The sequence below is a fragment of the Gorilla gorilla genome, chromosome 17 (genome assembly GCF_029281585.2).
Source record: "Gorilla gorilla gorilla isolate KB3781 chromosome 17, NHGRI_mGorGor1-v2.1_pri, whole genome shotgun sequence".
NCBI lineage: Eukaryota > Metazoa > Chordata > Mammalia > Primates > Hominidae > Gorilla > Gorilla gorilla.
The window spans coordinates 85,399,793-85,427,450 of NC_073241.2; the positions used below are offsets into that span (position 1 = coordinate 85,399,793).

The window sequence follows — 27,658 nt, forward strand, 5'->3', positions numbered from 1 at the left end:
TCATGCCTTTGAGATGTATGTGTATGTGTATGTATGTGTATATATATACACATACATACACATACACATACATCTCAAAGGCATGAACTAAGGTCATATATATATATAATTTAAACTTTTGGTAACCTCCAGACATGCAACTAAATGTAGCAGGGAGAAGTGAGGGAACTCTTGAGAGAGAACTTAACCTAGTGGAAGATGGAATCAGAAAAAAAGCCTGGCTCTTGGAGAGATAAGGTTTCCATGTGGAGACAGCATGAATGTTGTGACTCAGATTTGTATTTGTCTGTGGTCCAACTCAGTATGGATCCATGTCTGAGTCCTGTGGGATGGAAGGTGATTAAGGAGAGTGGAAGTAAGATGAGGTGTAGTTAGGTGGACTGAAAATTCCAGAGAACATGGCACCTGCCATTTTGGACCCTCACAGATGCCAGTGCTTCTACAGCATTGGAATCTGTAAGGAAACTTGAGGGAGATAGCTGCAGGCTGTGAACTCTGGAGGATGCACTGTGAAAATTGTGAGAGATGGGCAATGAGAAATCAAGAGGAAGCCCCCATGTAGTAGCCAAGAAAACTTGTCTATGAGCATATGCAAGATCTTGTCTGGGTGAGAACTTTGCAACAATGAGAGGTTTTGTAATTGAAGGTGAGTGTGATGAGAGGTCTATAGATAAGATCTCATGGCAGATGAGAGGACTTGTGTGTGCTTTAATGCTCTTATGACATATAGATTGTAACTTTCAATGCTGTAATTAATCTGCAAACTTATTGAATTACATAGAAAGTAGAAAATCCCTTTGTTTAAATCAGCTGGGTCTGCCATAACAAAATTCCACAGACTGAGTAACTTAACAGAAATTTATTTCTCATGGCTCTGGAGGTGGAGAATCCAAGTGTTGGCCAACTTGGTTTCGGGTGAGGGCTCTCTTCCTAGCTTGTAGACAGCTGCCTTCTTGCTGCGTCTTCACATTTCAGTAAGAGAGAGCTCTGATGTTCATTCCTCTTCTTACAAGGAACCAGCCCTGTGGGATTGGGGTTCTACCATTATGACCTCATTTAACTTCAGTTACCTCCTAAAGGATTATCTCCAAATACAGTTACATTAGGGGTTAGGGCTTTAACATGGGAAGAGATACAATTCAGTCCAAGTACCCTTCAAGAGCTCAGCATACAGCAAGTGAATAATAAGCGCAAATGGTAAATTTTTACTTATTCATGGCAAAGTCATATCACCCACATAACAAGGGAGTTTGCCCCAAAGAAATATGACAAGGGCCCAATGCAGTGGCTCATGCCTATGATCTCATCACTTTGGGAGGCCAAAGTAGGTGGATTGTTTGAACCCAGGAGTTCGAGACCAGCCTGGACAATATAGTGAGACCCTATCTCTACAAAAAAAAAAAATTAGCTGGGCTTGATGGTACATGCCTGTGGTCCCAGTTACTTGGGAAGCTGAGGTGTGAGGACCACTTGAGCCCAAGAGGCCAAGGTTGCAGTGAGCCATTATTGTGCTACTGTACACAAGCCTGGGTGACTGGGTGACAGAGCAAGACTATGTCTCAAAAAAAAGAAAAAAGTATGACAAGAAACAGAGGCTTAGAGAAACTCAGTTATAAGGAGGAATCCTTGAAATAGGGGATGGAGAAAAACTGCATAGAACAACATGAGTTCTAATCCCAAATAGCCTGCCTAATGCCTCCTAAAAACTCTGGAGAGAAATTTGGGTTCTGGGTGGGTTATGATACATAAAAGGGAAAAATTTCTAAATTTAAAAATATCATTAGCAGCCACAAAATCAACAACTCCATCACCTCGAAGGCATCCTTGCTAAAACAAGCTAAGATCCTTATGTAAAATACTACCAATTGCCTGTAAGTAAATAATCAGTCCTCTACATGGCAGAGGTGTGATTTCTCTGAAATAATAGACTCTCCTCTGGAAGTGGTCAGGAGCAGGATCACTGGGAATAGAGGCCCACGTCATAGAACTAGATGGGTACTTGGTGACTTTCTGCCCAGCAATGGAGCTTCTTCTGTTGGTTTCTTCTGGGGTTGAAATCACTGGCTGCTTAGAGGGCAAAGTAGAGACTGGGATAGATTGAGCTGGGGAGGGGAGTAACAAAGGTATGAGAAGCAGGACAGAGATACATGATGCTCTATATCCAGAAACACTAGCACTCATATCACAACATATTAAAGTGTTAAATGGACCTAGTTTAACAAGTATTTATGGAGTGCTTCCCTTATGCCAAGCCCTGTTCTGGGCTCCAGGGATGTAGTGATGAGCAATACAGACAAAAATTCTCATCCTTCTGGTGCTTACCTTCTAGACTACTTCTTTACTGTTTAGTTATAATTTTGCTACCAAGTCTTGGAAATATGCTAGAACTCAACCCAATTACCCATGAGGCTCACCTGAGGACTGCAATTGCTTCTTTGGTGACATAATCACAAAACTGTGACAAAATACTAAATTAGGATTAAAATGCTCCAGAACTTAAAGTTGGCCCCATAGCAAATGGCTGACTTTTTTGGCTCCAACCTTGTAAGTCAAGCATCAGTCATCATTAGCCACATTCACTTTGTAAACTTGTCAGTTTCCAGTTTATACATGTGCAAAACCAACATTCTCATAGGCATAGGTTGTGTGCATTTTGTTTGTTTGTTAACCTTGCGTACATTGGGAAGGGGTCAAGCTGATCATTTTCCAACCTGTTTACATACACTCCTGTGCTGGGATGCAACATGCCAAGTCCCATCCAGTATCAGATGCTCACAAAGCCCCCTGGGAATCCAGAGTCCTGTGTTTATAACAGGAAGCATCGACCGCAAATACACTGAAGTCACACTACAAACATCCTCAGAGCTGTCCTCAGGGTTCTTGTTAGAGCTTTTGTATAAAGGAGAATGCCTTATAATCATCTCCTTTACTTCTAGAAATAATCATGAGGCCCAAAACACTTCCTGAATGAAAGAGAACCTGCACTGAATTTTGTTCTGTGGTGAATGGTATGGTTGCAGTATATTAGGATCTGGCAGAAATTGCAGAATTTATTGCCTATTTTTGTTTTGCTGCTTAATGGGATGTTTTGCACATAATAGGTTGAGTCAAAGAATACATAAATATAGTAGATTCTTATTATTCATGATAGTTATAAAGTCCAAGTCATTGGTCTTTGCTCTTAGGGGAAATACAGGGTCATTCTCTTAGGGGAAATACAGGGTTAGATTCCTGCAAGCTACAGTTTACAACATTTTTGTCCACCAGTCAATACATAACCTTGTTTCATGTGTGTTTCTGTTTAAAGACACCTTATTTAATATATGTTGTTGATTCATTAATATTGAACACATGGCCAAAATCACTATAACTCATTCCTAAATGATGCTTATCTAACACATATTTTCTTCATTAGGTACATCCCAGCCTTCTTGCACATAGAAACACTACACAGCACTTCAGCTGTATGTTTGGGGGCCATTTTAAACAGCAAAATCATCAACAGGAAGCAGAAAATTGTAAAAATTGTGGCACTAAATAGACCATGTAAAGGACACATGTTTGCAATAAGAAAGCTGAAACAAGAAGGGGGAGTGTCACCTTATTTGATCCAGCTAGAAACGTGAGTGTGAGAATTCAGATTTTTCACTGTTCTGACCATGTTCATGAGTAATTGCAAAAGTACCTCCAGTATTGATTTTGGGATTAGAAATAAATTTTAGCGAGTAGGCAAATCCCCAAATAGGAAATCCCTGATTCATGAGGATCAGCTGCCTGTAAATGTAGGTGACTTATACCTCACAACACTTAAGGGCAAGGAATGGCACACGTGGAGTTTCTAGTCCTTATTAAATTAAATTTGCTCTGACCACCCACGTATCTGACTAGCGAAACTAGTTTCATTAACCCTTTAAAAAGATATTGATTTTCTGTGTGTGCTGGGAGAAAAATTGAGGGACATTTCCTTCCTTAGAGTCACCATTATTTCTGTTGTCCCTTTAGTCAGGTGCTGGTATTCCAGCAAACACTCAGGCGGCTGCTCCAGGAGGCTGCAGAGGGGTCCTTTTCAGCCGTCAACAAAACTGGCTATGGTCATGCCCATTGGGAAACTCATTGCTGCCTTCAAGGTCAGTGCTGTGCATGTGTCCAGTGTCTCCCTCCCAGCACTCCATAGCAGTTCCTCACTGGAGCGTGGCCCACAATGTGGCCCATTGCTGGAAAGTCTATGGCTTCTCTGTGCTGGAGGAATTCTAAGGAATCTCTGTCTTTCTGGTGGATCCAGTTGTTCCTACGTCTTCACCCCCACATCGCCAAAGTTCTGCCTCTCCTTACCCAAATTAATGACACTCAAGGTCCGAAGGAGAGTGGGATGAGGAGGATAAAGTCATGAAAGGAAGTTTCCATTTCCCCTACAGACATGGGAGTAAGGACAACTTGAACATTTAGAGATACAGTGCTAACTTCTTCTACCCAGAATGGGAGTAGGGAAAGAAAATGCTTATGCCAATTACTTTTTTTCTTGATAACATCCTGGTGTAATTAATGAATGTTAGAAATTGCTTATTTTTAACTTGGTAAATTGTTTCCATGTTTGAGCTCTTAGGTGGAAGTTAAAGTCATCACAGTTCTTTCATGAAAGGAGAAAACTTCTACATAGAAGATGAGAAGCTTCTTTGGGGCAGAGACTATAGTTAGTATTTCTTTAGCACTGTTCATAATGTTAGGATAGGAATAAGCAGAGGTGGTGTGCAATAGATGCATTTATCAACACCCAAATACTCTCTAAAGTATCTTCTCATTTATGTGATGCATCCCAGAAAAATGACATGACCATAACATTTTTGAGAATTGTATCATATAAGATGGGGAATTGGCTATTCAGATGAAGAATGAATGATTTAATCAGTAATCTTTCATTATTTCTATCTTTTATTAGTTTAAATTTCATTATATGTCCTCTACTTTTAATATAAACTATTAAAATGATGAACAAGTCAGGGAATATTTTTAGATCTGAGAGAAAACTAGTAACAATTACTCTGATCATTGAATTATTCACATGGTCTAATTTTATGTTTTTGGAACACGTCGCTCAAACTATGATCTTCAGTTTTGTCTTCTGAGAGATGAGAATAATAATACCTACTTCAAAGGGCAGTTGTGATGATAGATCAGCTATTATACATGAAATTTCATGATAAATTACAAAATAGTATCTAAATATAAAGAGTTGCTGTGAATGTTATTCTTCCCTCCTTTAATTCTTTCTTTCAGTTTTATTTTATACTAGACAAATTTCCTGCATGGTTTGTCTCCTCTGTCATTGTCTACAGGACTCAGAAGCTGTAGGAATATTCAGGCACAGACACCAGGCCCAGCTTCATCTCTAACTTGTGGCAAAGGACAGTACATCCTGGGATGGGACCCTATGCTCCCCTATGCCATTTAGACAGAGCCTGGGGAGAGTGACTTCCCAGGGTATCCATGTTGGCATCTCTATGTAAGTCATTCTCCGAGGCCCATATAAAGTCAACGTCATCCTGGAAGCTTTGGGTTTTATTTCTTTAATGTGCTTTGTGTATACATTAATACTTAAAATTGAAATCTGGACAAAAGAAACTGTGTCTCTCGTAATGTGGTGATTCACATATAATAGGTTCTTGGTACTTACTGAATGACGAATGATTGAATCAATTGGCAGATGGATGGATGGATGGACGGATGGATAGATATGTTGTCATCATTCTGTTCATCCAGCTGTCTCAGCATGGCTAAAATTTACCTGCATGTCAGGAGCCTGATATTTCCCTTTTCTTCACTATCCAAATGAAATGGCTCAAGCCTCTACCCATGTCCTCCACACTCTTCCTGAAACCTTTGAGGATTCCCAAGGGAAGGCTGTTGTTCTCCAGGGTCAGTCATTGGGCAGCCTGCCCTAAATTATGTGTCTCAGCTCCCATAACGAACATCCTCTTTCTACACTACTTTGACCCAGACTTAAGCACTGCTCCACTCTCTCCCAACACCCAACACATCTCTGGGCAGATCTTAACTAAAGCTTTAAAGATAGAAATGAATGGTTTCAGCACAGCTCAGAATAGGAAACATTGACAACTGAATATTAATCACCACTACTCTTAAAAGCCCCTCAGCTATCCACTCCACCTGGATGTCTGCATGGCTGTCTTTTCTTTCTAGGCTTCTTGCCAGCCTCTTGCCAAGTTGCTCAGCCCTCTCCAACCACCAGTGAGGCATCAGTGACCAGTTCCCAAATTCCAGTTAATTTTTTATGTAGTGCAGCTTAGCTCTCTCTCTCTCTCTCTTTTTTCATCCTATCTTTTAAGATAGCAGGGGCATCGTTTACAAAAAAAAAAAAAAAAAAGCACATCAGAATATTTTCGTAAACAAAAAGCTATCTCCTCTGAGATCAATATTTTCACTTCTCTGCCAGGCAAAAGTAATGGAAAGTCAGTGTTTTGTTTGAAATAGTAAATATTTCCTGAATTTGTCATTTTTAAAGTTTTTTTCACTTGAGATTTCCAGAATCATGGAAGTTAAATTTATCTCCTCAGTAGCCTTCTCTCTGGTAATCGAATACCCTCAGGACTATTCATTCCGTCTACTTCCAGAAGCCATCACCAAAAATTAACTTCTCACCTTCTCGGAATGCCACATTTTAATGAACATTAACAATGGCATAACGTTTGTTCCGTCTTAAACATATTCAGTAACTTATTAATGCATACCAGACACTTGAGTGCAGACTTTTTTTCACATCATAAACGCTGATTATAAGAAAAGCTTGAATTATCACCAAACTTTGAGCTTACCAGTTAGTCTCCATCTGTTATTGTTATTTAGGCTTTAGGACAAGAAGTTCAGCAATGTATATGTTGGGTCTACCAAGTCTTCAATCTTAAACTGCTTATTTTTTCCTCATTTTCTGCTTTCTATATGATCCAGCTCCTCCATTGTCTTTCATATGAAGTTTTGTCTTGTAGCTAATCCCACAGCCCTTTTTCCTTGAAATTGAATGCCCTATCTGCCTATATGCAGTTACTACCATTCTACTCCAGATTTTACAATGCCTCTGCTATGTGATATCCTGGCTCCACAAACAAATTATACAATTTTTATTGGTGGGAGGCAAGTCTCACATTTATTTATGAATCCATCCTGGTGCCTACCCCTGTGCTAAGCACCATAGAAAATACTCAGCAAACACTGTTTAACATCTAAATAAAATAAAGAATTGCTAAAAGTCTTTTTACCATGTAAGAGTTCAATATAGAAGCTTAAAGCAGGAAGAAACTTAGACCTCCCTCTTATGCCAAGTAGAGAATTTGATTAACTTGGTCATTAGTCAATGAATATTGAGCTCTATTGGCAAACAGCTGTCTGTTAAGCACTATGGGAGACACATATGGTAGATAAAGCAAGTTCTTGCTCTCATGAAAGTTAGGATTTCTATTAAACATTTTCCTTTTGCTTCATTGAAAAGACATTTAATTTGTCATACATTTATAAGATATGGGTCAGGAAACACCAACACATTTAAACTCAGGTAACTATATGGTAAACAAAGGTGGAAAAAAGAGGTAGCTTCCACTGAAACATCTAATAATTACTAGTTCTTTCAAGGCTAAAAACAGTTTGTCTCCATGAAGTCACTTTAATCTAGTCCAATTGTTAGACAAAAACATTTTACAATGTAGACATTTTTGGAAGGCAATTGACCATGTATAGAAAAATCTGTATTTTTCAAGCAAGATAGTGGAGTGTTAAATTTTCTGTTGAGGTCAGCTCTCCAGCAGTGTATTTGATGATTTCATTGACATCCTGCTGCAGTTTCTTTTTTTTTTTTTTTTTGAGACGGAGTCTCGCTCTGTCACCCAGGCTGGAGTGCAGTGGCGCGATCTCAGCTCACTGCAAGCTCCGCCTCCCGGGTTCACGCCATTCTCCTGCCTCAGCCTCCCGCGTAGCTGGGACTACAGGCGCCCACCACCACGCCCGGCTAATTTTTTTTTTTTTTTTGTATTTTTTAGTAGAGACGGGGTTTCACTGTGTTAGCCAGGATGGTCTCGATCTCCTGACCTCGTGATCCGCCCGCCTCGGCCTCCCAAAGTGCTGGGATTACAGGCGTGAGCCACTGCGCCCGGCCTGCAGTTTCTTTTAAAGACTGGTAATTTGAAGTTTTTGGTTTCTCTTTTTAAATTTTCATCACTTCTGTTAGAGACAAAAATATGGGTTCCCCTTACAAGTGATTGTTTAAAAATGTGAAAGTCAAACAAACCATTAGTGTCCTACCAGATTGTCAATACTAATGGTTATGAGAATTGGAATGGTGACCCCAGGACAAGCAGTCTTTTTGGAAACATTTGCAGTGATGGCCTGGAAAATGTGAGGTTAAGAGAATATGAGAGGTAATCTTCTATGGCAGGAGAGCCTGCTTGGAATCTTCCTAAAAAAATAAGCAAAATCAAAGGCCAATCCTATAAAATTTCCAAAACCCTTCACTGGAGTGGAATATTGCAATCATAAAGAAAGTCCCAATAGAGAAAAAAAAAAACATAAAGCATGAAATCTTATCCAACTTTTTGACAGCTAATCACAGCCATGTTAAATGTTACTGGGACTATGAGCTTGAATGGTGTCATTAATGTTTTGGCCTATGAAATGTTGGCAGATAATTTATGTATTTCATGTGTAATGAAGCAAACCATCATACCACCCTACCTAAGGATGTTCTTCTATGAAATCACCTAAGAATTAGATGCAGACGACGCCAAGGCTTTCTGGATACTGGCAGAATCAAGTTTTTTTCTGTGCAATGTCTGTCCTCCCAGTCTTGCCCCACGGTAAACACTTCAGCCTCACTTAGGTATAAGCCAGTCAGGGTTAATCCAACTATCCCAAAGAGGGCACAGTAAAAAAATGCCTCATTTGCCAACTTCTGCCCTCATTTGGTTTATTTTGAGCACTTCATTAAAAATAAAATGTATTATCACCTCTTCATTTATCTTCCCTATCCAGAAGGTTTGGCTGAAAGATTGATCTGATTCCAGATACTAAGGAAGTATCACTTTGCAGCCAATCACTCTGGGTTTTCTGGTATCCTAACCCAATGCTTTTAATAGAGATGTGTTTTCCAATGCAGGCTCTCCAAATGCTATTTCCTACCAGTGTGCAGAGAGAGGCAATGCTGACAATATTTCTACTCATCTTTTAAGTTACTGGAAGGTGATTTTATAGCATATGGCTGTTAAGTTTAACAAAAGTAGGGGGAGGAGGAGAAAGGCCTGGCCATGAACATTCAGGAAGCTGGACCAGCGCCACCTGAAGGAGCCAGGAGGCCAGGAGGCCGGATGTGCACAGATCCCTGGGAGGAAAAAGAAGCCAGAACAGCTTAAATGGTCAAAGAATCAAATGTAAAGTGAGCTGCAAGGGTCAGATCTGGATGGAAGCCCAAATTCTGAGTCTCCGCATCCGTCCGGGGATAAACTTGGCTCCCAATCAGGGCTGACAATTAGGCCGTACAGTTAATATTTTTACAGCTGTTTTATTAATAACACATACAGTGCATCCAGCCAGGATTTGTTGGAGACACCTCAGGAAAACGAATGATGTAAATAACAGATGGATGTAGAATATCCCTACAAACAGGCATAAAGATATTCCCTTCTTGTTCAAAAAGAATTTAAATAGACAGATTGTAGATAAACAGGCAGACAGAAAGGGGGAGAGAGAGGATTTATGATATTTGAGGTGGTGGTTGCATGCGTTCACATGGCGAAAGACATGGATGTAAACATATACACTCTCTATATGGGAGGAGATGCTCAAAGCTTTGGCTTCTGGAAAAAAAAAAGTTTCATAGTGCAAGGGCTGAGCACCACAGCCTGGGGGCCCATAGAAGCAGGTATGCTGATGTGGCTCCTCAAATAGCTCCTCTGATACGTGGTTCAAGTCCAGAGACAACTTGCATGGCTTGTCCAGGCATGCCTGAGCCCAGCCTTGACCCCCAGGCTGTCCTGGGGCATCCTTTCCTCTTTCTCCTTGTCAATCTGCCATTTGAAGACCCAGTGCACTCTTTTCAATTTTGCATCAGAACTAGGAGCAGTGATATTTCAATCTGAAAAGAGAAATTAAAAATTCAGGATCTTCATGTCTTTTGTTTTCACTCCTACTATTTTTTTTTTTTTTTTGTACTGCTTTTTCATGTGCCTGCTGCACTGTGCTCCTACCATACTTTGCAACCAGATGGCTCAGGAACAAAGAACAAAGGCCACTAAAAAGTGGGCGGGGAGAAAAGGAGAAAGAAGCAGAGGACTGAAAGTCAAGGCGAAATCAGAGATGGGAGCAAAGCTCAATTGCTTTAATCACTGATACATTTTGGTTGAATTATGAACCTAGAACAGACACTCTTCCCAGTGATCCTGTATGTGTTCTGTGTGTGTATTGTGGTGTGTGTGCCTGTACCACACGCAGCCACATCTCCAGTCTTTTATTTCACTGGTAGGCATTAAAGCCAGAATGTATTCTTTGATGTATCTCTGTGTTCCCTGACATGTGTCAAAAGTGGCATGAGATGTCTTTTTCCAGAGAGAGAATGGTTGAGCTCAGATCTGGGCACTGAGAATGAGCCCATCTGCCTGGGAAGAAAGTGTGGTTGATTCAGAAGGGCTCAGGAGTTGTATGACCTGCCATTTCACAGTGGGTGACCTCGGTCAAGTCACATCCCTTCTCTCCTTAGTTTCCTCCTCCAGAAATATCTACCCCAAGGGATGCTGGGATTGTTAAATAGAATAACATGTTATAAACTGGGAAGCACTGTATGAAAAGATTGTGATTATTCTGGAGTATTGCAACTTCTTGCAAAATTTTACAAGTGGCTAAGAGTTGTCTTCGATGCTTTTCTGTGACCCTCCCCACTGTGTTTCACGCTTTACTTAGACCCCCAACCAAGCCTGTCTCTCCAGATCATGCTGTACACTGTGAATCTTACCCATGGCTCCCAATTGAACTTACTGTTTGTGTATCATTGGAATTTTATTCAATTATAGAATGACCTAATTGTCATTTAGGCGATTAATTATTTTGCTCGTGAACCATAGAAAGGTTTAATTTTTAATCAGGAATTTCTGCAGACCCAAAGCCTTCAAGCAAAAGGAATGACTATCTAATGGTGAAATTTCACATAGATCAATGGGCCTCAATAACTTTAGAAAGAAAATATTTGTTTTACTTCTAGTCAAGAATACACACAGAAGCCTATTCTGACTCCTGGTAAAGTTAAGCCAGCATCTATGCATTAAAGGGGGTATGACCTAAGAAAGAAGAAAGACTTCATGTGGGGTTCATGAGCGCTTCTGCTGAAACCTTACTTGTACCTTTACATCCTCCAATTGAGCTGAAATTTTCTTCTCACTGCAGTGTGCATAGCTACACTCTTCTTTTCAGCCTCAGACAGTATGGGGATACTTGTGAAAATGACACTGCTTGATATTTTCATTTTAAATGGAGCCACGTGTACGGATTATGCCTTCTCTGATACTCGTGAGGACTCTGGAAGACACTGAGGGAAATTTGATTTACAGATGAGTAAAATGAAATGCAAAGAGATAAAGTGACCCCCTTATCTCCCCGGGCTAGGCAGTCTTTTGAAATGCACAATGCACCTTCCCCTAGTCAAGAGGAAGAGAAATGATTGGTCATCCTCCTTCACATGGAAATTCAGGCAAAAGACCTGCGCCCATCTGTACCAGAGGCCCAGTTACTGACTGATGCTCAGAATCTCACATGTTTGGCAGCAAATCATAAGAAAAATTAAAGACTTGGGAGTCAGCCTGTAAGTTTCAAATCTTGGCTCTCCTGCTAACTCTATGTTCTGAACCTCTCCAAGATTGCTTAATTTCCTCAGTCTTTGTAAAACAGCATCATGATTACCTAACACATAGGGTTGTTGGGAGTGTTCAATGAGATGATGCATGGAAAGCAATTGACACGGTGCCTGGAAACGTAGTAAGTGCTAAAAAATGTTACATGAGAGTATTATCATTACGGCTCAGTGAGCAGGTCCCTTCTATCTTTGGGAATCATAGAATATTAGAGCTGGACAGAAACTTAAGAGGGGTGTTTTTTAAACCTCTTGACCAAAATCTTTATTAAGAAAAACACTTTATTGTATAACCTAGTACAGAAAAATATATTACTTGCCAGTAAAATGGAAAGTTAATGTTTTTCAGAAATTGTTAAAAACTGGGGCTTGTTTGTGATTGCTTCTGGCATTTACCTCTTTATATTTTTTTCATTTTTAAAAGTTAATAAGCATGTTATAGAGGAACAAAACAATTTCAATACACACACGTATTGAAACAGAAATTTCCTAAAACAAGGCCTATTTTCGCTACTTGTAATACACTCTGATATTCTCTCTTTGGTTGGATTCTGTTTTGTTTTCTTCTAAAATATTGGTATGGCCCACTAAATTGTCTTTAAAACCTCTTAATGAGTCACTGCTAATGGTTTGACAAAGCATTTCTTTTCATAGATAAAGGGCTAAGGCTCAGTGTGGTTTGTCCAATATCTCTTATATGATTAGGCGCAGAAGTTGGTCTTGGACCAAGGTCTCTGGGCTTCCAATCTTGAGAGACCTAGAGTCACTAAAGGGCACCAAGATGCAAGGACTTGTTTTGATGCTTTTGTATCCTGAAAGTCTGGAGCAAGAGCTTCTCCGTGAATTCACTGCCACTCAGAACATCCCAACAGCTGTGTGCCGGTCACTCTGACACACTTGAAAATTTCCCGAACCTTAAGAAAGATCTGTTTTCCTCACTGCATTGGCAACACAGTTGGAAAGTTACTTGAATGTTTTTCAAAAATTGTTTATAGATTTGAAAACTGTTTTGGATTTGTGATTGCTTCTGTTGTTTGCCTCTTTGTATCATCTCGTTTTTGAAAATTTAATAAACACTTTGCAGAGGAGCAAAATAATTGGTCACACACTTGTGGGTTCCCAGATTTGTTTTACATGTGTATGCAATACAGAGTAACTCAAAACATGTTCAAACCCAATGCGTCAAATCATTTCTGATGCTGTGGTCAAGACCAAAGCAGAATGTGAGTGAGCACCCATGGCCCTAGACCACATCACTCACTGGGCCTCTGACCGCAGTGCTTAGGGGACAGATCCTAGCCCCAGTGACGCATGTGGCACCATTACAGCCCACGGCTGAAAGCTGCTGTGAAAGGCTCCTTCTGAAAGCTGGAGCACAGTCTGGGGTGCCTTAGTGTTGGAGGATTTGCCCAATCTGTGACATCGAAGGAAGCAGCAGCCACTCTAGGAAGCTCCGCAAGGTGGGAACATCTCCACTCGACTCCATTCACTCAGCTTAGCCTCATCCACAAGGGGCTGCTAAGCAGGGGTTGTCTGTTTGTAAAGCAGGTGGAGGTTGATGGATCACCTTTGCTTCTTTGTCTGGCATCTCCAGGAGCTTCTTCCTGTATCTTGCAAACCCCATGAGCCCCATTGTTCATAGGAAGAGGGTTGAAAGCCCTGTGGGTTTACCGTTCCTTCCAAGTCCTTTGTAGAGCATTCTCTGTAGAGATCATTGATCTGCTCTTGTTATCTTGGATTACTCAGGTCTTGAATGCTGACATTTGTAAGATGATTTCAGAACAACCTTCTACTTCCATCCCACCTCACTTTCCTTGCAACAATTTGTACCTAATAAGACCTAGTTAACTTGAAGGCATTTTCATTGCTTTTGCTTTCCCATGAAGAAGAAATCAGTTGAGAAGGTTTTGTGAAAATTCTAACAGACCTTTAAGTGGTGACAATCTGGTTCTCAGAGAAGCCAAGAGATATGTAAGCAGCCTGAATGTAGGATCAATGTAGGCAAAGCATTTGAGTCATTCAAGCTCCAAATCTGGATTTACCTGAAATCTGTAACAAAAATGGATCAGATATTCATTTTCTAAATTATTCATTCATCTATACATTTATGTCAGATATTTTACTTAACAACACAGTTTAAGTTTTCACTGTACTTCACACTAGACTCAGATTCAGGTTTACACTGATAAAGTGGATTAGCCTGAGATATTTCCAGTTCACATGGGGATATCTGTATGGCTTTGCCACAGAGCAAATGTTCAGAAATCCAAGTCCTGTTGCTCACGGTGTCTATCAGTTGTCCATGGGGAATCATGGCAGCAGATATTTTCTTCATCTTATACTAGGCTGGAAGATTTTGTACACACGGCTAGCTAAAAGCTTGATGTGCAACATCTCCGAAACAGTGTCAAATGAAGAAAAAAAGTTTATCAGTTTGGTACAAATAAACTTTTAAACCAATTTGGCTACATTGGTTTGGTTAATGGTTTGATTATCTTAGTCCGTGGCTATAGTTATGCACATATAGGCACTGTGTGAATGGTTTGGCCACACATGCTCCTTACATGTAACTGCCAACTCCTTCACCCCTCACTCGTTGTGCAGTGATTTAGTTACTGTCTCTCATTCCAAACCTGGCCTTCTATGATCTGTTCTGTGATACTGCAACCAGGACTCTGAAAACTATTTTTCCTTTATTTCCAGTTAGGTTCTGTCAATAGAAGATACTAAAGAAAGAAAGCCAGGAGAAGAAAAGAGACTTCTTTCTTCAAGGTCTAAGCTGTTCTAATAGCATTATTCTGGGAATGGCATCTTCCACTCCTCCTAGTACAAAGAACCTGCTTCCTCATACCCCGTCAAGGAACTGCAGCATCCAGGTACTTTCTCTGCCTCAAAGGTCTGCATCCCATTCTCCATTTGGCCCCTCCTTTGAACTACCAGATCTCCGGCTGGATTGCCTTTTTGTTCTGGAATTTTCTAAATTTCTTTATTAAATTTCCCAGTTGAAACTCCCAATGTGGTTTTTATTTTTCTCATGGACCCTGAATGTACAGTACTTATATCAGGAGTAGTCCCAGAAGACAGGTCCTCCAAATGGAGTTATGGGATTGGTTTAAATCCCTGGGCTTGAGTGCAATGCTGCACCCTGCTAATGGAAATGAAATAGTAGCATTTTATGGCATGCAGTGGCATCTTGACTAATTGTGACTAATTGTGATAAAGTGCCAATTGAACCAGTGTCTTAGGGGACCAAATAGCTGCTGAACTTGGCCTTCAAGGTAGTAGTAAAGGCAGTGATGATGATTTCAAGAACTATGAGGTATGAGGGCTGCTTTGAATGAACTGGGGGACTTATTGGAGGACAATGACAAGTTCAAGGCTTTAAACTCTCTGCTCAAATTATAGTAAGAGAACTAGAAAGCTTTTGCTATGGCGATTCCTAAAGATTCTCTTCCTATAACCATAGAGCTGACCTAATTGAGAATCAAACTCAGATTCTTATGTGAATTACAAAGTCACTCAGACTCATCAACCTTCTTATGTGAAATTTAGGGTATTGACTGGGGAGAAGTGGGACCTTGACTCTTTGGATGTGGCATCTGGATCAATTGAGTCAAAGCTGAGAATCTTGAATCCCCAAATGGCTATGAGCCTCCCTTCCCAGTAGAAGCAGCTCATTCCCCTCAGTTCGAGAAGACTAGTTTCCCTTTGCTTGAAGACCCTGTAATAACCTCACCTGGGGCAGCTGCCTTGCAAGAGAATGCCTATTCTCCTTAAAACTTACCCCAACTACCACTTAGTATCTCTAACACCTATAACCAGGATCGTTTCTTAGCAAGTGCCGGGGGTACAAAATCTGATCTGGGAAGAGCTAGCTTCCACTAAACAAAAACAAGTAAAATTTTGTTAATTTATAATGATAGAAGCCTAGCATGTGTGTGGGAATGACTTCTAAGGGTTAGATGATGGAATGTAACATTGGATTGAATTGAATTTCTTGATATGAATGCACTTAACAGAGAGTCCGGATTTGCAAATGTTCAGTCGTCTTTCGGTGCCGTTTATACTGTCTTACTTCACTTCCCTCTTACTCTCACTTCCCTCTTACTTGATATAGATTCACCACCAGCACTACTCTATGTTTCTTCTTGAGAAAGAGAAGGAGAGGTCTCTTTAAGTCAGCTCTATGGTTATAGGAAGAGAATCTTTAGGAGCCACCATAGCAAAAGCTTTCTAGTTCTCTTACTATAATTTGAGCAGAGAGTTTAAAGCCCTGAACTTGTCATTGTCTTCCAATAAATCCCCCAGTTCATTCAAAGCAGCCCTCATACCTCATAGTTCTTGAAATCATCATCACTGCCATCACTACTACCATGAAGGCCAAGTTCAGCAGCTATTTGGTCCCCTAAGGCACTGGTTCATGTGCATCCTCAATTTCTCCAACTACCACCTCCATCTTGTCTTGTTCCTCAACTCACCACAGACTCTTCTACTTGACCATGTTTTTACCCATTTCTCTTTCTCTTCCTCTTCCTTGCTTTCCCTCTCCTTCTCTTTCTCAAGAAGAAAAATACTTAGAGTAGTGATGGTGGTGAATCTATATCAAGAGAAAGGGGATTTATACACTTTAAAGGGAAATTAAACAAAATAAAAGCCCACATCATCAAATTCCAAGTGCATTCATGTACCCTAAACTCCCCCTTCAGATTTCCCACCACAATTTCCATTTACTTCCTTATTCTCATCTAATTTGGATCTTAGGGACAGCTAGGATCTTTCACAAATAAGATAACTGAGGACTAGAAATGTTCAGTCATCTTCGTGGTGTCATTTATACTATCTTCTATGGTACTTTTCTTCTTTAGCATTACAAATATATAATATTTTATTTCCATGAAGGTTTGATTTTTATTTATATGTTTGTTTTTTGTTAATAACCTGGAATAGATGTATTGTTTTGGTAGCACAATTTTGGGATAAAATAAATTCAAAGTGGCAAATCAACAATTTCAAAGGGAATTTTAAAATGGAACCTATTTTTAAGCTGAATATTGCCTGTATAATCCTTCAGATAAGAAATGAGGAAGGAAACCAGTAATTAGACTAAATAGTTAAGATCATAGACTTTGGGATCTGACTGCCTGGGTTCAGATCTCAGCTCTGCCACTTACTAGCTGTGAGACTTTAAGCAAATTATAAGAAACCTCTCTAAGTCTGGGATTCTTCATTTGTAAAATAGGATCAAGCACATAGTGTTGTTGCAAGAATTAAATGAGCTAATAGGTGTAAAAAGTAGAACAGTACTTGGCACATAGTAAGCTATATATGTGTGAGCTTTGTTCTTAATAGCCTGCTGAGGCCTTTTTTAATCCTGATTTTATAGATAGGACACTTAAAGGTATCAACTAACATGCTCCAACAGCATGGCTGGTAAATGAAAGAGCTGAGATTTGAAACCCCTCCATTGGCTTCTAAAGCCCATGCCCTATCTCTTACACCATGTGGGTTTGCTTTTAATAGTCAAACATACAGGAATGCATGCACCACATCATAGAACCCACAGACTAAATAACTTCCAATGTATGAGAGTTTCATTCACAAAAGTAGCTTTTTTTTTTTTAATTTGGAAGGCATTTTTCTAATCACTAATGGTGTAAATAAGATTAAATAGTTTTGGACAAAAAAAGATTGAGCTATTGACTGTATATAAGAAAAGAAGAAGAAAAGTGACAAAGTCGGCCTTTCTTCTAGGATGATCCTCCCAAATAAGCCACAAAACTTCCTGATGTAATCTCATCCTTTTTCACTTTTAGTCTCAGAAGTGGTCCCTTGCTGATGTTCTAATCTCTGCCATTTCATCTCATGTTTTGGGGAAAGAGGAAAAAACTCCATTCTTCCATCTAATTTATAACTTATACAAAAAAGAAAGCTTTAAATGTTATGAATTTTTAATTTTTTTTCATTTAGTTCATTCTCTTGCTGAGAAAAGTGACTGCCAAAGAACTGTGCCTAGTATGAGCAATAAACATCAACACTATCTGCTGCATTAATAATTTAAGCATAAATAATCAAACAAAATAATCTGGCAGGTCCCACAGGTGAATCATACAGAGTTTAAAAAATGTTGGTATGTTTAAACCAGGCAACTTTTAAACGAAAATTTACTCCAGTGTGGACAGAGGTGTGTTAGAGGGGCCACTGATAACATCCATTGATCTTATGGTTTTTACCAGAATACATTCATACCTAACACCTCAATAGATGACATGTTATCCATGGAATCGAGTTCAAAGCCCTCTGTAACGTGGCTATATCCCATCTACTCTGAGCTGATGTTCAGCAGGTACTTTTGATCGGTTGGGCATTCATTCTGACTGGTCAGTAGCCATACCTTATTTTTTTTATTAATTGTTTTAAATACCATTATATTTGTTTTCTGTTGCTGCAGTAAGACATTGTCAAAAGCTTAGTGGCTCCAAGCAACACACAGTGAGTATCTTACAGTTCTATAGGTATGAAGTCGAACACAGATCTCCTTGGACTAAAATCATGGTTTGGGCAGAGAGGTGTTCCATACAGAGGCTACAGGGAAGGAAGAATCCATTTCCTGCCCTGTTTCTATTTTAGAAGCTGCTCACATTTCTCATTTTGTGGTGCCATTCCACCATCCTCAAAGCCAGAGCTGCGAAGCAAAGCTTCAAAGCATGTCGCTGCAAGCTTCTCTTTTGCCTCCTCTTCTACTTATAGAACCCTTGTGACACATTGGGCCCAACAGCATAAACTAGGATAATCCCTCTATTTTAAGGTCATTTGGTTAGCAATCTTAATTCCATCTGCAACCTTAATTCCTCTTTGTCTTGTATCCTAACATACTCATAGATCCTGGAGATTAGGACACACACTCCTTTACGGGCCATTATTCTGTCTACTACAGCTATTCATGCAATTCTCCCTGCATGCTTTCTACCGATCTCCCAAACATGTCCTTTTCTGACATCAAGCTGAGCTCCTTTTTGATCCTCAAGGTGAATGTTTTTTTCCATCTCTATGCCTTTCCTAATTCACTTCTTCTTTCCAAGTCCTTTTCCTTTTCTTCAAAGCCTGTCCACACGTTTAGGTCCAGCTCAAGTTTCACCTCCTACATAGAGCTTTTCCCATTGCAGAGTGCTCATCTTGTTTTTGTTTCTGTTTTTCCCTTCTTTTCTTATGTTCCATTAGAATTCCATTACACTAACCCACATGAAATTGCTAATAGTTTTTTTAACTTATGAAAAGAGAAATTGCATATGATTTAACCTAATACTTAATTGTCCACTACTTATCATTTAGTTGTTCCTGAATTAATTTATTTCTATCCATATTTGTTTTTTCTATTTGAATTGCAATCTCTTTTAAACCAGAACTATGTCTCATGCTTTTTTGAATTACCTTCTACCTTCCAATTCTCACTTGCTCAGAAGATAGTTAGTTGTTCATTCAGTGTTGATGTAGCTGAGCAATGTTTTATCTGCTATGGTTACTTTGTTGAAAGCCACAGAATAACAATCTGGCCCAATTTAAGGGAAAGGATTAACTTGTTCGAAAGATAGTGAACTTAAAACTTCCACAATTAAAGTAATAGTCAAGCAACAGAACATAGAGAGCTAAAATCGCTTCTGAGATATGTATAATATTGACTATGAGTGAGTTAGTATCAGTAGATTTGGTCCTGTGACAAAATTCTAGAATAGAGATTATCCTGGCTTAGGGCATGTCATGTCCCTACTTTGTGAATGGAAGACGTAGCTAGCAGGACACTGTGATTGACAAGTCCATTAGGAGGACCACATAAAACGTAGGGATAGTAATTTCTCAAAAGACAGCTAGAATGCTCATACCAAAGAAAAGATGTAGAAATACTGGGTAGACAAAATGATAAATGCACATGAATGAAATCTAAAATGAAATTTCTATGCTAAGTGGTATTGTCAATACAAATCCAATAAAGGCAATAGAAAAAAGGGTAAAACAAAACATGAGTAAGGATAGCTTTTAATTTGCTATAGGCTACATCAAAACACTGAATTGTTAAAAAATCATCCTTGGCCGGGCGCGGTGGCTCACGCCTGTAATCCCAGCACTTTGGGAGGCCGAGGCGGGCGGATCACGAGGTCAGGAGATCGAGACCATCCTGGCTAACATGGTGAAACCCCGTCTCTACTAAAAATACAAAAAATTAGCCAGGCGTGGTGGCGGGCGCCTGTAGTCCCAGCTACTTGGGAGGCTGAGGCAGGAGAATGGCGTGAACCCAGGAGGCGGAGCTTGTAGTGAGCTGAGATTGCGCCACTGCACTCCAGCCTGGGCGACAGAGCTAGACTCCGTCTCAAAAAAAAAAAATCATCCTTATGTAGTAGCAACACCAACAGCTAATATTTATGGAGCATATATTATAACTCAGGCACTGTGCTAAAATGGTGCATGCATTTTCTCATTGAATCCTTGTTGTAACAAGTCCCTGGGTTGAGTTCTGTTCTGTTACTCTTCTCATTTAATGATAATGGAAGTGAAGAATAGAGAAATTATGCAAGTTACCCACCTTTTATATCTACTAACTGCAAAGGAGAAGCAGTAATGAGGTGAGGCAGAAGAGGTACAAAGGGAGAGATACACCTATATTATTTGGACATCAGTGACACTTGAGACAACCAGGGTTAAGGGAGAGGTTTCAATTGATGATGCATGTAACTAGGCACTGTGTCAGCCTGTGCTGGAGGCCAGAAAGGAGCAGAGGAAAGAATGTCTACTGTCCGGTTGAGAAGACTGACACTTGGACAAATAATTCCAATTCAATGTAAGAAGCCCTACACTAGAATTCCCTGTAATGGTTCAGAAAGAACTCAGAGCGACCCATGACTCAGGGGACAATAGAAAGGAGAAGACTGGGAGAGTTTCTCCGAGAGGAGGTAGATCTTGAAGAATACACGTAAAAAGGTCATGTTCAAGAAAGCAATCCTCAGGAAATGCATCAAGATGAATGACAATCCAGAATATTTAGGGAGCTACCAGCAGTGAAGGATGATTTAAGTTATGCAAGTCATGATGAGAATTTGGGAATGAGAGTGATGGGAGACGAGACTGAAAACATAGGGTAGAGCCAGTTTTTAAAGAGCTTTGAGTGCCATACAAGACATCTGCTTTTTAAACCACAAGCAATGGAGAAGCCCTGGACGTGTTTAAAGCCTGTGTGTTAATGATAAGATCAGATTTGCTTGGGAGAGGAGAGGCAGTTGAAAGCTGAATTGGAGTTGGGGAGGACTTGTGGGTTTCTGATTTCGGTAACTGGGCAAATAAAGTGCCATTGAATTCAGGACAGGATTCTTGAAGGAGGAAAAAATTTGAGGGAAAATAAAATGGGTTTGCTTTGGGAACTTCCTCATGGCAGTGTTCAGCAAACATGTGAAAATGTAAGACAGAACCCAGCAGGCATCAACATTTGTAGAACAGGAGCTCATAATAATTAGAAGATTAGAGAGAGAATAGTGGATGAGATAAGCCAAAGAGAGTACGTAAAATAAGAAGAGGGATAAGAACAGGAATTCTGGAGGCACCAACATTTAAAGGGAGGAGGAGGAGGAAGATAAACCAGGCAAGAAGACTCAGAAAGAATCAAAGCGTTAGGAGAAATACAAAGGAACAGTTGTAATAAATCAGGAGAGAAGAAAGTATCAAGAATGCAAGTTGTGACACAGCCTTCATGTAAGAGGAGAACTCAATATTTCCCTTAGGATTTGGCTATTGAAAGGTTATTCATGATCTCACTGGTTAAACTGGGTATGGCATGGTGCAGCCAAAGTCAGATTGCAGAGAGTTGAGTGTAAAAGGCAGTGGAAACCTAGGGGCATGAGGGTGTTTTAATGTGAATAAAGAAGAGACATAGGTGGTATTGGGTTGATGAGGAGTCAGATTTTTAGTGTGCAAGAGGGAAAGAAAGAAGTGGAGAAAAGAGGTTGGAATATGAATGAAGGGAGAAGTTGCTGTCCCAGTGGGAAGGTACAGATAAAGGCCCAGGTGGAATTCTGTAAGAGGTGTCATAGCTCTTTCCTTGAGTCAGAAAATTCATTTAGCTTCCCCATCATCCTTTCTTGTTCTCTCTTTTTCTTAACTTCTGTAGCCTTTTAAAATTCAATCCTAATATGGGGATTGGAACTGAAATTGGTATACAAAGCACCTGGCACTGTACTGGTTATATAATAGAAGCTTAAAAAATGTTATATCCCTCTCTCCTTTATTTTCCCCTCTTTGGGTTGGACAGTTCCCCTTTCCATTCTCCCTTTGGTCATGAAGGGGATGAATCTTCCCAGAACTCAGCTGCTGAGACTGACATATCAAATAGCTGTGGCACACTGATTGAAAGAAAGACTTAAGAAATCTTTGGCTACAGCTCCTAAATTTCACCTGTGACAATGAACTCCTATGGAAAACATCTTCATCATGGGGTACACAGAGTTAGCCTGACCACCAGATATTTTCCTTCTCTCTTCTGCAGTCCCATTTTTTCAGGTCAGAAGTGAACAGACAGTGGGTGAGACATGAAGCTCTAGCCAGAAAGGGCTAATGTAAGTACAGGCCAACCTCTGATGAAATAAACGAGGACTGTAATTCTGAGTTGGTCTGTTCCATTTGCCTTTCTCCAATCCCAGGTGATGGCCACAGTGGCAGAACATAGGAAGCCAAGAAGAAACCAGAGAGTGGAGACACATGGCAGCAATGGCAAGTCATCAGACCCAGGATTTCCCAAAGAACACTGGTCCAGGAAGATGCTCTGTGAAAAAGTGTTCCCTGGTCAGAGAAATTTGTGAAACACTTTGCATAATACTTAAAAGAATGTATGGCACATCAAAGGTAATATGCAATAAAAGAATTCATTTTTTTAAAACCAAGCATGTGCACAACTTATTTAACTATGGATTCAATTTTTAGATTCATATTTTTCGACCCACATTTGTGGAGCCACATCCACAGAACAGATTTGACCATGCTTATGGTTATCATTAAAAAATTTTTTTAAATTCAGATTGATTTTGGAATTGGTTTCCCATCATAGTTCAAGTAGATATTGTCCCAAACAATCTGAAATCAAGAAATTAGCAAATGGGCTTGTTGTTTGTGGATTTGAATGGATTGAATTCCTACAGCATTGAAGAAAGATATATTTTAAAGCCTATTTTTGGAAAAATACTCTTAGTTGGGTATTTCATTTGATTTGGTACACAGTAGTCATAAATTGCCATCTTTTTCTGCTGTACTTTATCCTAAATATATTCCATGGTATGTTTTCATAATTAACATGCAAATAGATGTATAGTTTATAATTAATTTCAACTGGGCACAGTGAAAATCTTGAAAACCTCAGCATGGAGGCATCTTTGTTGGTAGAAATTCAGTGAAATCCCCAAACATCTTTGGTTTTGCAATCCATAATTTGCAGATTATTAATACAATAAATCCTTGTTGTCTGTGAGAGTTGGCATCGTACCCATGAACTCCTGTGTAGAAAGCCTACAAGCTAAAAATCCAAATGGAAAGAAAAAACCACGTGGTTTCTGTGTATGCTCATTACCTGCTTCTGAAACCATAATATCTCGGCCTTTTATAGATCTTATAACAGTCTCCGCAGGAAGCAGCTGCAGTCATTAGCCATAGGACAGACTAAACACACAATCTGCATGGAAGGAGGCCTGGATCAGCTTGGTCTTTCAGATCTCTAATCTCAGGCACAGGAAAGCGCCATCAACAGCACCCTTTGTATATATACATAAAGGTAACATATTTTATCATTTAAAGGGATTTGAGAAATTGAAGAGGCCCAACTCTTTTTCTGCCTTCTTTGGTTTGAGGCTTAGATTGCTTAAGGGGCTTGCCCAAGATCACATATCTAGTAAGAGACAGAGCAAGGATTCAAAGCCAGTTCTGGCTTCTGTGTCTCCATTCTTTCCATTCTCCTCCAGTGGCTCTTTTGGGAAGCTGAGGGAGGAACAGCAGCAGAATTGGGTGGCATCTGCCCATGCCCATCATGCACTGAGCATCTTCAGGTCTGGCCATGGACCCCTTAATTCCTAATCCAGAATTCCTCCCATCACTCTTTGCTGAGAAAAGCACTAAAATGGAGATATTTGTTCCAAAATCCCAAATTTTAATTCCATAGAGCAAAGTGTCTTCATTTTTAAATCATCCAACTCATCATAAATTCAGCTGGATTCATAGTTAAAGAATTGACAACACCAAACATTTTGTAACAGAAGTTACTGCTGCTTAAGGAGTTAGGGTTCACCTTTTCCAGAGCTCTTCAGTGCCAACCCAGCACCAATATCCCAGCGTCGCTGGAGGGAATGATGGCGCCCTGCATTTCAGAGAAGATTTAAAACCGAGATCCTAACTGCTCATCATCATTAAAAATCTCCAGGCAGTTTTCATAAGAGCAAGGGGGTGGTTGCCTGAGGTTTTGGCTGACAGTCAACCCAACTAATTACATTCTGTCTACTGTGTCCTCCCGCAGTTTCAATTGGATATGTTATTTTTTTTTATTTCCTGTCCTAATCTGAATGTAGGGTTGCTATGTGTTCTTAAGCAGATGCTGCTGTTCTTGCTGGTAGAAGAGGCTTTTCAGATTTGTTTTTTTCCTCACAGAAAGTTTTTGAGACTTTAAATAAAATAATTCTTCTAAATGTTCCTAAGATCCTGGCACCAAATACATTCTAAATGCAATGTGTGCAGGTAAGAATCTATTTATATTGTTATTTTCCCTCATCAAGTATTGACATGAGCAGACATGCTTAACCCTGAGGTGATAATGTCCTACTTATGGACAGTCAGGTCACAGCAGTGCCCCTTAGCATTCTCATCTCCTCTTCTTACTGATTACATGTTCTCCTGTTGCTCCTATTACTGGTGGATTTCATGAACAACTCACACATTCTGTGGCATAGTTGCAACGAGAAAGTCTGAAGTTAGTATTCTATCTATCTATCTATCTATCTATCTATCTATCTATCTATCTATCTATCTGTCTGTCTGTCTATCTATCTATCATCTATCTATATCTATATCTCTATCTATCTATGGTGCTGGAAGTCTAATAAAGAAGAAGGAGAAAAATTGTTAATATATTTTCTGGTCAAATTCCTCTGTGAATTTCATCAGATGTGGCCATCAATAGCGCAAGATAGAGTTCTTTGGTGGAAAGTCAGGAATCTAGAGGCATGAATTTTATTTCTGCCCTCCCACCCACCTTGACTTCACCTCTGTGACCTTCAACATGGGCTCCCACCTTCCTGAGACACACAGTGAGGAGAAAAAAGAGGATCTCTAAAACTCTTGGAACCTGTAATTTTATATACCTTCGCCCATGTTTGAGAGAGAGACGATATGAGCTTGCACATAAAACATTCAAAACAAAGTTTAATGATGGGCTTTCTTTTTGCTAAAATAATTATCAAAAGTTGTCAGATTTTTTTAGTTGATCAGATTAGAAAACAGTGATAATGTTTTGAAAGGCTTGTGCTATATACCAGGCATGGATCTGGGCCTTTTATTTCTGTTAACACATCTGATCCTCTCTATAACCCTTGTTTGTATTCTCATTAGTCTCACATTAAAGATGAAGGAACAGAGACATAAAAACGGTGATTACCCCAACGTAAGAAGTGAGAGAGCCAGGATTCACAACCCAGCAGTCCAATTCAAGAGTCCACACTCTTCACAGTTCTGCAGCACTGCCTCTGTTGGGGACAGGCACTTTATAAATTTCACCTTGCTTCACACATTCATTCATTGTCACAGAAGTAAAAAATGTGGTTCCTTCCCACCTTCATCCTCAAACAAAGATTTAAAAGAGAGAAAAATAGAATGTCTTCTGAAAGTTAAATTCTAAATCTACACTTCAAGAAACAAAGCAAAGATATTCAGAGTAATTAAAAAAAAATAGGAGATGTCCAAATTTGCTCTTTTCAGTCCAGCATGGACCTGATATTTTTAATCACTCTCCCACTTTTCAGCAGGACATTGGTCAAGACTTGAGTCTCCTTTGCCTTAGGGTTCACTCACATTCTCTCTGCTTCCTGGGTGGGATGCCAGGAGAGAATTAACTATCTAAAGGCTAACTTATCTTAAGAAAAAAAAAATGCATCATTCAGAAGAGGTTTTGTTGACTTTCAGAAACATTGAAGGTGTGTCCTTGAGTCAAATGTCACCAGAATCCAAGCCAAAGGGGAGGATCGTTAAGGGGCAGAATTCCACTTGGTTGTTATGGGTGGCGTGTGTGTCCCCGTCAAGGGAATGCATGTCTTGGGCTTTTTGGCTGGAAAGCAGTCAATCTTTAGACCATATATCTATTTCCCTTCACACTTTCTTCAAGTCTATTAAATTCCCTTCTGATGACTACCTAGCCTGTTACAGCAATGCCGATGGGGGATAAGATGCTGCCCTGCCGACTGCTCCGCTTCTCCTTGCAAACAAGTTATAGGCATAGCCTCGGGAGCTGCAGACACATGAGTCTGTCTCTGACACCACTCCCCATGAGTGTGATTGCAAAGCTCAAATCCTGAGCCCCAATACTGAGGGCCACACCTGACCCCATAGTAGGTCCATTATGCAAATGCCCCCTCTCAAAAGTTTCTTTGGTTTCTCTTGATGCTACACCTCTGTCTGTTGGAAATTCACACATTTGCCTTTAAACCCACTCATCAATGTTATGAAATTTTCTAGGACTCCAGTAGAAAGTTACCACAGGTGTGTTTCTCAATCACAGCTTTACACCCTCAGTACAATGAGCTGCAGTTTTCAGTAGGGAAGAGCATAGCCATGCACATTTATTCCCATGGGTGCATCTTGGTGTTCAGATTCACGTGCGTGCCCCTATTTGCAAGATAAAAACAAGTATAAAATATGAAATTGCAGCAAAATTCAGAGTGCGGAATTTCTATTTATCAGAATGTGATAAATGTCAGGATAATAAGCCTCTCGAGGGAACAAACAGTTTCCTTGAGCACTGCTGCGAGGGCTATTATGAACAGACACTGCCAGGCCATGTGTGAGGCACAGAGCAAAATCCCCCCCGCCTCTCCTTAGGCTGAGCATCACTAGTGATTTAAAATTCAGAACATCATGACACCAGTGACAAAGGGATCGCTAGAAAGAAGTCCTCAGTGCATTTGAGATGTTTCCAGTTCATTGTAAAGAAGAAAATGAATAGATGGCAATTAAAACCAAACTTTATATATCCCAGCTATTGTGTGAAGTATGTACGGAATTGTGATCAGAGAAAAGACAAAAATAACCCCAGCTTGAATTATGTTATGTATTTTAAGAAAAGGATGTGTTTTGAAGTAATTGACATTTCACAGCTTAGCAGGAATAATTAGTCTTGATGTCACCTTTATTTAAATCAATTTTAGTACAAATCAGAAATTAAAATATTAACCAACTAGCTTGACTGTCTGTTTTGAGTTAAGCAATAAGTATTTAAGTGAAGTCTGAGGATCGAGCACTGTGCCGGTGGGTGAGTGGGTGGTGTATGAAGGTGGTCCCTGCCTGCGAATTCTTAGAGTCTAGTAAAATAGATAAAGTTTACACACAAGAAAGTGCTAGAATAAGCAACTTTCATATCCAATATCAGGTTACATCAGTGATTCTCAGTCAGGGGCCATCATGCCTTCAAGGGGACATTTGGCAAAATCTGGAGACATTTTTGGGTGTTTCAGCTGAGGGTGTGCTGTTGGCATCTAG

The 27,658-nt window shown here is 39.8% G+C and overlaps 1 long non-coding RNA gene and 1 other non-coding gene across 3 annotated transcripts; both read right to left on the bottom strand.

Moving 5' to 3' along the window:
- Positions 1–5,290: 5,290 nt before the first annotated feature.
- LOC115931470 (small nucleolar RNA SNORA73 family) lies at positions 5,291–5,491 on the bottom strand. The gene has a single exon (XR_004067955.1). It is a non-coding gene; the product is annotated as a small nucleolar RNA SNORA73 family (small nucleolar RNA).
- Positions 5,492–9,543: 4,052 nt separating this feature from the next.
- LOC109023961 (uncharacterized) lies at positions 9,544–25,684 on the bottom strand. 2 transcript variants are annotated; one of them, XR_008673523.2, is made up of 3 exons: positions 25,566–25,684; positions 11,391–11,575; positions 9,544–10,132 (listed from the first exon to the last, which is right to left on the bottom strand). It is a non-coding gene; the product is annotated as an uncharacterized lncRNA (long non-coding RNA). The 2 variants fall into 2 exon arrangements; XR_002003428.3 differs by lacking the exon at positions 25,566–25,684 and adding an exon at positions 13,824–13,946.
- Positions 25,685–27,658: the final 1,974 nt, after the last annotated feature.